This window comes from Heterodontus francisci, chromosome 20, assembly GCF_036365525.1.
Source record: "Heterodontus francisci isolate sHetFra1 chromosome 20, sHetFra1.hap1, whole genome shotgun sequence".
Lineage (NCBI taxonomy): Eukaryota > Metazoa > Chordata > Chondrichthyes > Heterodontiformes > Heterodontidae > Heterodontus > Heterodontus francisci.
Window position 1 is genome coordinate 45,272,665 of NC_090390.1, and position 10,818 is coordinate 45,283,482.

Genomic DNA, 10,818 nt, shown 5'->3' on the forward strand with positions numbered 1-10,818 from the left:
CGTATTAGGAATTGAATGATTTACTGAACCATTAAGATGACTTGGTCAGATTCTTTCGGCTTTCAGATTTTACCATATTTATGGTATCCCAGTGTAATCACTTGAGAAACATCTGTTTAGCTCGTTATCCTTTGAGGCCGTGAATAACTCTCCTGAACATTCATCAAAAAGCTACCTCCGTCATTAATGTAAAATATATTTATGTGGGATCAGCTCGGTTTCTTTGAGTTTGTTTGAATAAACCAGAGAATCAGATAGGGTGCACTGAGAAAATAATTCCATCATCAAGGGTGCACCACGTGTTTGGTACAAAATCCCTTTCGGGGATCTTTTTGCAACTGACACATCGTTCCATAATTTGATCGTTGATCTAAAATTTAAGACTGAATGGGATTGAGTCAGACATACATGTGGAGATTGACACTCTCCTTTTGTCTTAATTTCCCAACAGAATAGCAGTATCCTGTTAATCTAACACAGAAAGCAGGACGTGGTGCAGTAGTGTAATAAACTCGAATCAATAACTCGGGGCCTGTGAATGTTCCTGAGCTGACTTCAGAAGTTTAGGAGAAAGTTGAATGGAACCGTCCTTTGCACCTACTCCACATTCTTCGGCAAAGCAATGTAAGTAAGCGACCACAGACAGTCCTGGCGCCCGCATCCTCCTGTAAACCGTCAGAGTCAACCAAGCGGTCATTTCCCTACCAATATTGAAACATAGGCACGAAGAAAGCTTCAACTTCTCCTAACGTGAGGACATAAACTTTGCTTGTTAATAAAACCGCGACAGTGACACGTGGAAGAGCTAAGCTTCAATTTGAAAAAAAAAAGCTTCATGTACGGGACAGTGCGCCTTGGCGAGAGATTTTACACTTCTGGTAACATATCCACACACTTATCACGGGACCTGGTCAGGCGAAAATCAACCGTGGTCCGCATCACTGCTCATTTGGACCATCTATTCCCATATTGATTTTTGCAGACTTGAACATTAAATCTTTCTTTCGGTTTAAACAAGTTCAGTAGTTAAATAAACACAAAGTAGCTCTCAGATATTTGAAACGCTGTTGGTTATACATGAAGTGATGACCTTTACCTGACTGTGCGAGGTATGCAGAAACCCTTCTCCCTGAATCCTAGGTGACTGATCCAGCGGGTCAAAGCCCGTCTCACCCCGAGCCACAGGCTCACAGAAGCTGGACACCTCACTGATATCACTCCAGGTCTCACTCAATCCGTCAGACTCGATGGAAACCGGACTCCCATCGTGTCTATTCAGACTCCGGGCGCTTTGCCTGCCAACACTCAACGAATCGAAGTCGATGGTTTTATTTTCATAAGCTCCCTCCACGTTGCAGAACATGCCCCCATACTTCTGGCGGGGTTTGGGGCTGCTTGTCCCCAGCTTGGCTAAATAAACGGGCAGATCCTCCTCCTCAGTTGCTTTGGGTTGCTTTCCTGCCATGGTCTGTGACAACTGGATTAAGAGGTTGGATCAAGTAGGCTGAGTGGACGGGGCTGAACTGTGGAGTGGGGACTCTCTCTCTCTCTCTCTCTTTCTCTCTCTGCCTGTCTCTCTGGAGTTACTTCTGCACCAGACCAGAGCTGACCCGGAAGCGACGAGCTCCAGTTGCCTGTGTACTTTGTGCACTACTTCATCCTTTAACGAGGAAACGCCTCGACCCCCCAAAGAACGAGAGGAGCTGTTCAGAGACTGTGGTGCTGATGGGAGACGTTCAGGAAATGACGGTTTCTTTTCAGAACTGAGCATGAAATATCCACCGAGCCCCAAACACAAGCTCACAATCGCTCCAATCCACACAAGAATATATGGCACCAAAATTGTCAAAGTAACAGCAACTTCTTTTAAATAAAAAGTTATTTTAGGGGCAAGTGCTTTCATCAGAAATTACATTTTACTGCATTTTAGTTTGAGGTTGATAAATTTAATCCTGATATACTCGATGTTATTTAGGGGTTCGACAGTATCAACCACATATTTATTGGATTTTATGATGCTACATAATTATGATCTCTTCCCCAATATTAGAGCTACGCGAATTCATTTTTATTTCCATTTTCACCATGAATATCAACGGCTATGTTCTCGGTTTAGATGATGAATGAATTCATTAACAATTAATCTTCCCCCCCACCCCCACCCCCGCAAGAAAAAAATCAAAATCAACTCCAAAGCAATTGGACAAAGGTTACCTGATTTTGTGTGTGGCCACTGTACAAAGGACACAAGCTGTAAGATTGCAATTTACATGCTGGTAATTCCGTTTCAGTTTTCGCATCATTGAAAGGCGAAGCTGGTGGAATGCGCGTGTAAAGTGGTGAAGGATGTATTCGCAACAATTTAGATATTTCACCACAAATAATATGTTGCGGCTTTTTGAGCGCGCCTGTCTCAATACCACGTTTGAGATTCACTATTGGTTCTGCGAGAAGAGATCATTACTCAGAAAAGTAAAAAAAAATACTATACACATTGAATTTGATTGCACAATTGTAATTTTATAAAAACAAAAAATAAAGTCGATATGAAAGTTGCCCCTTATGACACAAGAACATCTTCTTCTTTGGCCTCCTTGTCTCGAGAGACAATGGGTAAGCGCCTGGAGGTGGTCAGTGGTTTCTGGAGCAGTGCCTGGAGTGGCTATAAAGGCCAATTCTAGAGTGACAGACTCTTCCACAGGTGCTGCAGATAAAATTGGTTGTCGGGGCTGTTACACGGTTGGCTCTCTCCTTGCACTTCTGTCTTTTTTCCTGCCAACTACTAAGTCTCTTCGACTCGCCACTCTTTAGCCACGCCTTTATGGCTGTCTGCCAGCTCTGGCGATCACTGGCAACTGACTTGAACGACTTGTGGTCAATGTCACAGGACTTCATGTCGCGTTTGTGGATGTCTTTAAAGCGGAGACATGGACGGCCGGTGGGTCTGATACCAGTGATGAGCTCGCTGTACAATGCATCCTTGGGGATCCTGCCATCTTCCATGCGGCTCACATGGCCAAGCCATCTCAAGCGCCGCTGGCTCAGTAGGGTGTATATGCTGGGGATGTTGGCCGCCTCGAGGACTTCTGTGTTGGAGATACGGTCCTGCCACCTGATGCCAAGGATTCTTCGGAGGCAGCGAAGATGGAATGAGTTGAGACGTCACTCTTGGCTGACATACATTCTCCAGGCCTCGCTGCCATAGAGTAAGGTACTGAGGACACCGGCCTAAAACACTCGGACTTTTGTGTTCCGTGTCAGTGCGCCATTTTCCCACACCCTCTTGGCCAATCTGGACATAGCAGTGGATGCCTTTCCCATGCTCTTGTTGATTGCTGCATCGAGAGACAGGTTACTGGTGATAGTTGAACCTAGGTAGGTGAACTCTTGAACCACTTCCAGAGTTTGGTCGCCGATATTGATGGATGGAGTATTTCTGATGGCCTGTCCCATGATGTTCGTTTTCTTGAGGCTGATGGTTAGGCCAAATTCATTGCAGGCATCCGCAATCCTGTTGATGAGTCGCTGCAGACACTCTTCTGTGTGGGATGTTAATGCAGCATCGTCAGCAAAGAGGAGTTCCCTGATGAGGACCTTCCGTGCTTTGGTCTTCGTTCTAAGATGGGCAAAGTTGAACAACCTGCCATCTGATCTTATGTGGAGGAAAATTCCTTCTTCTGACTTGAATGCAAGAACATAGACACGAGAACATAGAAGAATATAAATCTCAACATTGTAACATAAATCCCACGGATGACCAGCAATTAAGCAAAATATAGTTTAAGGATTTCTTCTAAAGCTTTTCTTAAAATCACTTCTGCTCGCTTTGCTTCATCTTTTTAAAAAATATTGTCCATGAGTTTTTTTTTGGTTCCCTGGAAGGAATCTCCGAAACCACATCAAGGAATCCTCTGTTATGATAAGTTGCTCCTAAAAGTCCACTTATTTACCCTATCAGTTTTATTGGCCTTCTTTGACACTATTCAATGCCTCTTTATCTATTCATATATTGTGAAGAACCGTATTCCCAAGAATAATCTCAGCAGTAGCGATTGAGTATTACTCATCTGGCCTTGCATTTATTTTATGGGCCTGGTTATACTTTTTAACATTAACAGTTATAGTTATATATTATGGCACTTTAGAGATCCCGTACCGACACATTGAAATAATAATTTTTCCTAATCATTAACTATGCATTCCACAAAATAATTAATAGTCACTGGCGTTATTGCCAAACATTTCTCACTATTAAAAAATATTTGCTAGTCCCCTACCTAACTGCAAAACTTCTTTCAATATCTTTGAATGATCTCCCTTTCCAACTAACATATTGCTGCTCCCGCAATGTGGCGACTTCTTGATACCCATTTCTCTTCAGGTAATTATCCAATTCCCTTTTGAAAGCCATGATTGAATCTGCCTCCATCATATTTTCAGGCAATGCATTGCAGATCCTAACTGCTTACTGCATAAAAAAAGATAATTCCCATGTCCATTGGTCCTTTTGACAATTATCTTAAATTTGGGTCCCGTGGTTCTCAATTCTTCCACCAATGGGACCAGTTTGTCTCTATCTACTCTGTCTAAATCCCTCATGACTTTGAACACCTTTATCAAATCTTCTCTCAACCTTCTCTTCACTAAGAAGAACAACATCCAGCTTCTACAATCTATCCATGTAACTGAAGTCCCTCATCCCTGAAACCAAGCTGATACAACTTTCCTGCACCCTGTATAAAGCTTTCATATCCTTCCAAAAGGTGTGGTCCTCAATTCTGGGCACAATACTCTGGTTGAGGCCAAGACAGTGTTTTATAAAGGTTCGTCATAACTTCCTGGCTTTTGTACCCTATGTCTCTATTTATAAAGCAGAGGATCCTGTGTGCCTTTTTAATCACTTTCTCAACCTGTTCTGCCAGCTTCAATGATTTGTGCACATATACCCCTAGGTGTCTCTGTTCCTGCACCCACTTTAGAATTGTATCTTTTATATTGCCTCTCCTTATTCTTCCTACCAAAATGTATCACTTCACATTTCTCTGCATTAAATTTCATCTGCCACATCCCTGTCCATTCCACCTGCCTGTCTATGTCTGCTTGAAGCCTATCACTATTCTCCTCATAGTTCACAATACTTATAAGTTTTGCATCACCTGCAAATGTTGCAATTGTGCCTGGTACACCCAAGTCTAGGTCATTAATATATACCAATGGCCCTAGTACTGACCCCTGGGGAATCCTAATGTATACTTTCCTCCTGTCCAAAAAATAACCTATCACCACTGTCACTCAGCCAGCTTCATATTCATGCAGCCACTGTTCCTTTTATTCAATGGGCTTCAACTTTATTGACAAGCCTATTTGTGGCACTTTATCAAACATCTTTTGGAAGTCCACGTACATTGCATCAACCCGATTACCTCATCAACTCTATCTGTTACATCATCAAAAAACTCAATCAAGATAGTTAAACATGACTGGCCTTAAACAAATCAATGCTGACTTTCCTTAATTAATCCACATGGGCTGGATTTTATGTTGCTGCTGCTGGGTGCAGTGGCAGCTATAAAAGATGGAGGCCTACATGCGCGGCTTTCACTCCGTGGAGCTGCTGCTATCTTATATGCGGCGCCTCATTTACATGGCTGGGGCAGACTGCCCCCGAATGACGTGGATGGGGTGGGCGAGCCGTCCCTGGTAACGGCATCCAGTGCCACTGCGCAGGTGCCGGTGCCATTGTTAAAGGGCTTAGAGTCCTAAATGATAATGTAAATTTGTAAAGGAACAGTGAATTTAAAATTATTAACAATAATTCAAAAAATCTTTCCAGCCCACCTCCCACTCCCCAATAGTATTACATGTCATTTCTGGCCTTCCCTCATGAAATACTTACCTTGAATATATAACCTTCCCCTACCGCACCCCCCCCCCCCCCCCCCCGCCCCGCAAAGTTCAGAACCTTTCGGAATATCTTTGGACATCTCTTTAAAGGCAACCCATTATTCTGTTAGAGTTCTGACTACCAATCTTTGATTCCAATTTACCCGGAACAGATCAGTTCTCACCAACTAAAATTGGCTCTCCTCCAAAAGATATTTTCATGCTAGATTGCTCCTTGTTTCTTTTTATAGCTAATGTATGATAATATGATCACTTCTCCCTAAATGTTCCCCTACTGATACTTGATCCACTGGTCCCATCTCGTTCACCAGAACCAGATCCGGAAATACCTCCTTCCTTATTGGGCTGGAAACATACTGCTCAAGAAAATTCTCCTGAACACACTTCAGAAACTCTTCCCGCTCTCTGCCCTTTACACTATTACTGTCCCAGTCTATTTTAGGACAATTCAAGTCCCCTATTATCACTACTCTATAGTATTTGCGCCTCTCTGTGATTTCTCTGAAACTTTTCCCTTCTTTATCTTTCCCATTAGTTGGTGGCCTATAGAATACACCCTGTAGAGTAATGGTATCTCTATTGCTTCTTAACTCTAACCAAACAGATTTGGTCCTTGACCACTCCAGGGTAACCTTTCTCTCCAGCACTGTAATCTGCTCCTTAATCAGAACTTTCGCACCTTCTCCTTTCTTTCCTTCCCTATCTTTCCTGAACACCTTGTATACAGAAATATTTAGTATCCAGTCTTGCCCTTTTTTGCACCAGGTCTCCATCATCGTATTCCTATGAGGCTATCTGCACCTACAGCTCACCAATCATATTTACCCTGCTTCATCCATTCACATACATGCACTGCAAACCCAATTTAGACCTTATTGCATTCTCTCTTAATCTGCTCTTACCAAATACCTTATTATTTCTTACTCTACTGTTATCTGACTCTCCCAATCATTTGTGCACCTTGTTACTCCTTTCTGATTCTCCACCCTTGTTCCCATCTCACTGCCAAGTTAGTGTAATTCCTCCCCAGCAGCTCCAGCAAATTGCCTCACAAGGTCCCAGCTCTGTTCAGGTGTAACCCATCCAGCCTGTATAGGCCCCACCTCCCCTCCGAACCAAGGAACATAAAGCTCTCCCTCCTACATCAGCTTTCCAACCATGAATTCAACTGCTGTATCCTCCTATTTCTATACTCACTAGTGCATGTTACTGGGAGTAATCCAGAGATTAATATCTTTGAGGTTCTGCTTGCTAGTCTCCTTCCTAGCTTTCTAAAATCCACCTGTATCAATATGGACCATGACCTCTGGCTGCACACCCTCCCCGCCACATGCCGCACCCCCCGCCCTCCACCACCCCCCCCTCCCGCCCCCCCCCCCCCCCACAGTGCTCTGCAGCCACTTAGTGATATGCTTGATCCTGGCACAATCCTGGAATCATGTCTGTAGCCGTAGAACCACCTGCCTGTCCCCCGAACTATAGATTTCCCTATTACTATTGCTTTCCCAGTCTTACTCCTGCTCCCATGTACAGCTGAACCACCTGTGGTGTCATGAACTTGGCTCTGGATGCACTCCCCAGAGGAACCATCACTGAATACCAGTTGGGGAGCGAGATGCACTCAGGGAAATCCTGCACTATCTGCCTGGTCCTGTTTGACTGTCCATTCATTCCCTCTCTGTCTGCACACCCTTAAGCTGCAGGGTGACCACATCTAGAAATGTGCTATCCACATAGCTCTCAGCCTCATGGATGCACTGCAGTGATACCACCTGCTCCTCAACTCCAAAACTTGGAACTCGAGCTCATCCAGCTGATGAACTCTGTTAAATCTTCCCTTAACTTCCTCTGCTCTAAGGAGAACGTGCCCTGTTTCTCTAGTATTTCCATGTAACTGAATTCTTTCATCTCTGGTACCATTCTAGTAAATCTCCTCTGCACTCTCGCTCAGGCCTTGTCATCCTTTCTAAAGCGTGGTACCCAGAATTGTTCATGATACTCCTGGAGGGACTAAATAGTGTTTTATAAAGGTTTAGCATAACCTCCATGCTTTTGTACTCTATGCCTCTATTTGTAAAGCCAAGGATTCCATATACTGTTTTAACAGCCTTCTCAATTTGTCTGCTCACCTTCAAAGACTTGTATACATACACCCCAGGTCTCTCTGTTCCTTTAATATTGTACCAAAGATCTGGTGGATCATTGGGGGAAAGGTTTTCTCTTATCTTTGGGGTCTTTTTGCCTTGCAGTAAGGGTTAAAATTAACCTTAATGTTTTTCAGTATAGAGAGGGATACAGGCCAGTGACTGTAGTTGTATTGGATGAGTGAAACTTAGTACAAGACAGTATATAGGATGCTTATTTTTGCACAAGTTTGACTTAATGGGTGGTGGAGCATGAGCAAGGAAAACATTGAAATAATCGAGACTCGTCTGACAAAAGCCTGACTAGGATTTTCAGTGGTGGAGGAGCCAAGATAGGGTTGCAGGAGGGGGATTTGTGGTACTGATGATAAGTAGCCTTGGCAATGGACAGAATATGGAGTTTGAAGCTCAGCTGCAGACTGAAAAAGTTATCATGATTTTGCGCAGTCTGGCTCAAAATGAATGAGTGACTAGGGAGACGGATGGAGTCAGAGACAAGGGAAAGAATTTAATTATAGCTGTTAATAACAATGGCTTTGTCTTTCTGATGTTCAGTTGAACAAAATTGTGAATATAGCAAATAAAGCCGATGAGCTGAGGGCACAGATAAACACATGGCAGCATGATATCATTGCTATAACAGAAAAATGCCTTAAAGAGGGGCAAAAATGGCAGCTCAACATCCCTGGATATAGAGTTTTCAGGCAGGATAGAGAGGGGGATAAAAAAGGAGGGGGTGTAGCATTATTGGTTAAAGAATCAATTACAGCTGTGAGGAGGGATGATACGCTAAATGAATCATCAAATGAGGCCATATGGGTTGAGCTCAGAAATAAAAAAGGGGCAGCCACACTACTAGGAGTGTACTATAGACCCCCAAATAGTGAGAGGGAGATAGAAGAACAAATATGTAGGCAAATTTCTGAGTGCAAAAACAATAGGGCAATAATAGTTGGGGATTTCAACTACCCTAATATCAACTGGGATACAAACAGTGTGAAGTGCACAGAGGGCACTAAATTCTTGAACTGCCTTCAAGAGAACTTTTCTAGCCAGCACGTAACAAGCCCAACGTGAGGGGGCACAATTCCAGATTTAGTCTTAGGAAACAAAGCTAGGCAAGTGGATGAAGTAGCAGTGGGTGATCATTTTGCAGATAGTGACCATAATACAGTTAGATTTAGCATTATTATGGAAAAGGACAAGGATAGAACAGGAGTAAAAGTTCTAAATTTGGGGAAGGCAAATTTTACAAAGCTGATAGGTGATCTGGCGAAAGTGGACTGGATACAGCTACATGAAGGAAAATCAGTGGCAAACCAGTGGGAGGCATTCAAAAGTGAGATTCTACAGGCACAGTGTAGAAATGTCCCCACAAAGAAAAATGGTGGTACTGCCAAATCTAGAGCCCCCTGGTTATCTAGAAGCATACAGGGTAAGATAAAACAGAAAAAGAAAGCTTATGACAGTCACAAAAAAATTAATATTTTAGAAAGTCTCTAGTATAGAAAGTGCAGGGGTGAAGTATAAAGAAAATTAGGAAAGTAAAGAGAGGACATGAAAAAATATTGGTAGGTAAAATCATGGAAAACCCAAAGATGTTTTATCAGTACATTAAGAGCAAGAGGATAACTAAGGAAAGGGTAGGGCCTATCAGAGATGTACAAGGTAACTTATGTGTGGATGCAGAAGATGTGGGCAGGGTTCTTAATGAGTACTTTGTCTCTGTCTTCACAAAGGAGAGGGATGATGCAGACATTGTAGTTCAAGAGGAGGAGTATGAAATATTAGATACGATAAACATAATGAGAGAGGACGTACCAGAGAGTCTGACATCCTTGAAAGTGGATAAATCACCAGGGCCAGATGGATTGTATCCCAGTCTGTTAAAGGAAGCCAGGGAGGAAATAGTGGATGCTCTGAGGATCATCTTCAAATCCTCATTAGATACAGGTGAAGTACCAGAGGATTGGAGGTCTGCAAACATTGTACCATTGTTTAAAAAGGGTGCGAGGGATAGATCAAATAATTATAGGCCGGTCAGCCTGACCTTGGTGGTGGGCAAATTGTTAGAATCAATTCTGAGATATAGGATAAACTGTCATTTAGAAAGGCACAGATTAATCAGGGATAGTCAGCATGGATTTGTTAAGGAAAGGTTGTGTCTTACTAACTTAACTGAATTTTTTGAGGAAGTAACAAGAAGGATTGATGAGAGGAGTGCAGTGGATGTTGTCTACATGGATTTTAGTAAGGCATTTGACAAGGTCCCTCATGGCAGACTGGTCAGAAAAGTAAAAGCCAATGGGATACAGGGGAGTGTGGCGAGCTGGATCCAAAATTGGCTCAGAGACAGGAAACAAAGGGTAATGGTCGACAGATGTTTTCGTGAATGGATGGCGGTTTCCAGTGGCATTCCACGGGGCTCAGTGTTGGATCCCTTGCTGTTTGTGGTATATATTAATGATTTGGACTTAAATGTGGGAGGCATGATTGGGAAATTTGCAGCTGACACAAAAATTGGCTGTGTAGTTGATAGTGAAGAGTTTAGCTGTAGACTCCAGATTGATATCAATCTTTGGCTTGGTTGAGGGATGGATAAGTGGCAAATGAAATTCAATCCGGAGAAGTGTGAGGTAATACATTTGGAGAGGGCAAACAAAACAAGGGAATACACAATAAACAGGAGGATATTGAGAGGGGTAGAGGAAGTGAGAGACCTTGGAGTGCATGTCCACAGGTACCTGAAGGTGGCAGGACAGGTAGATAG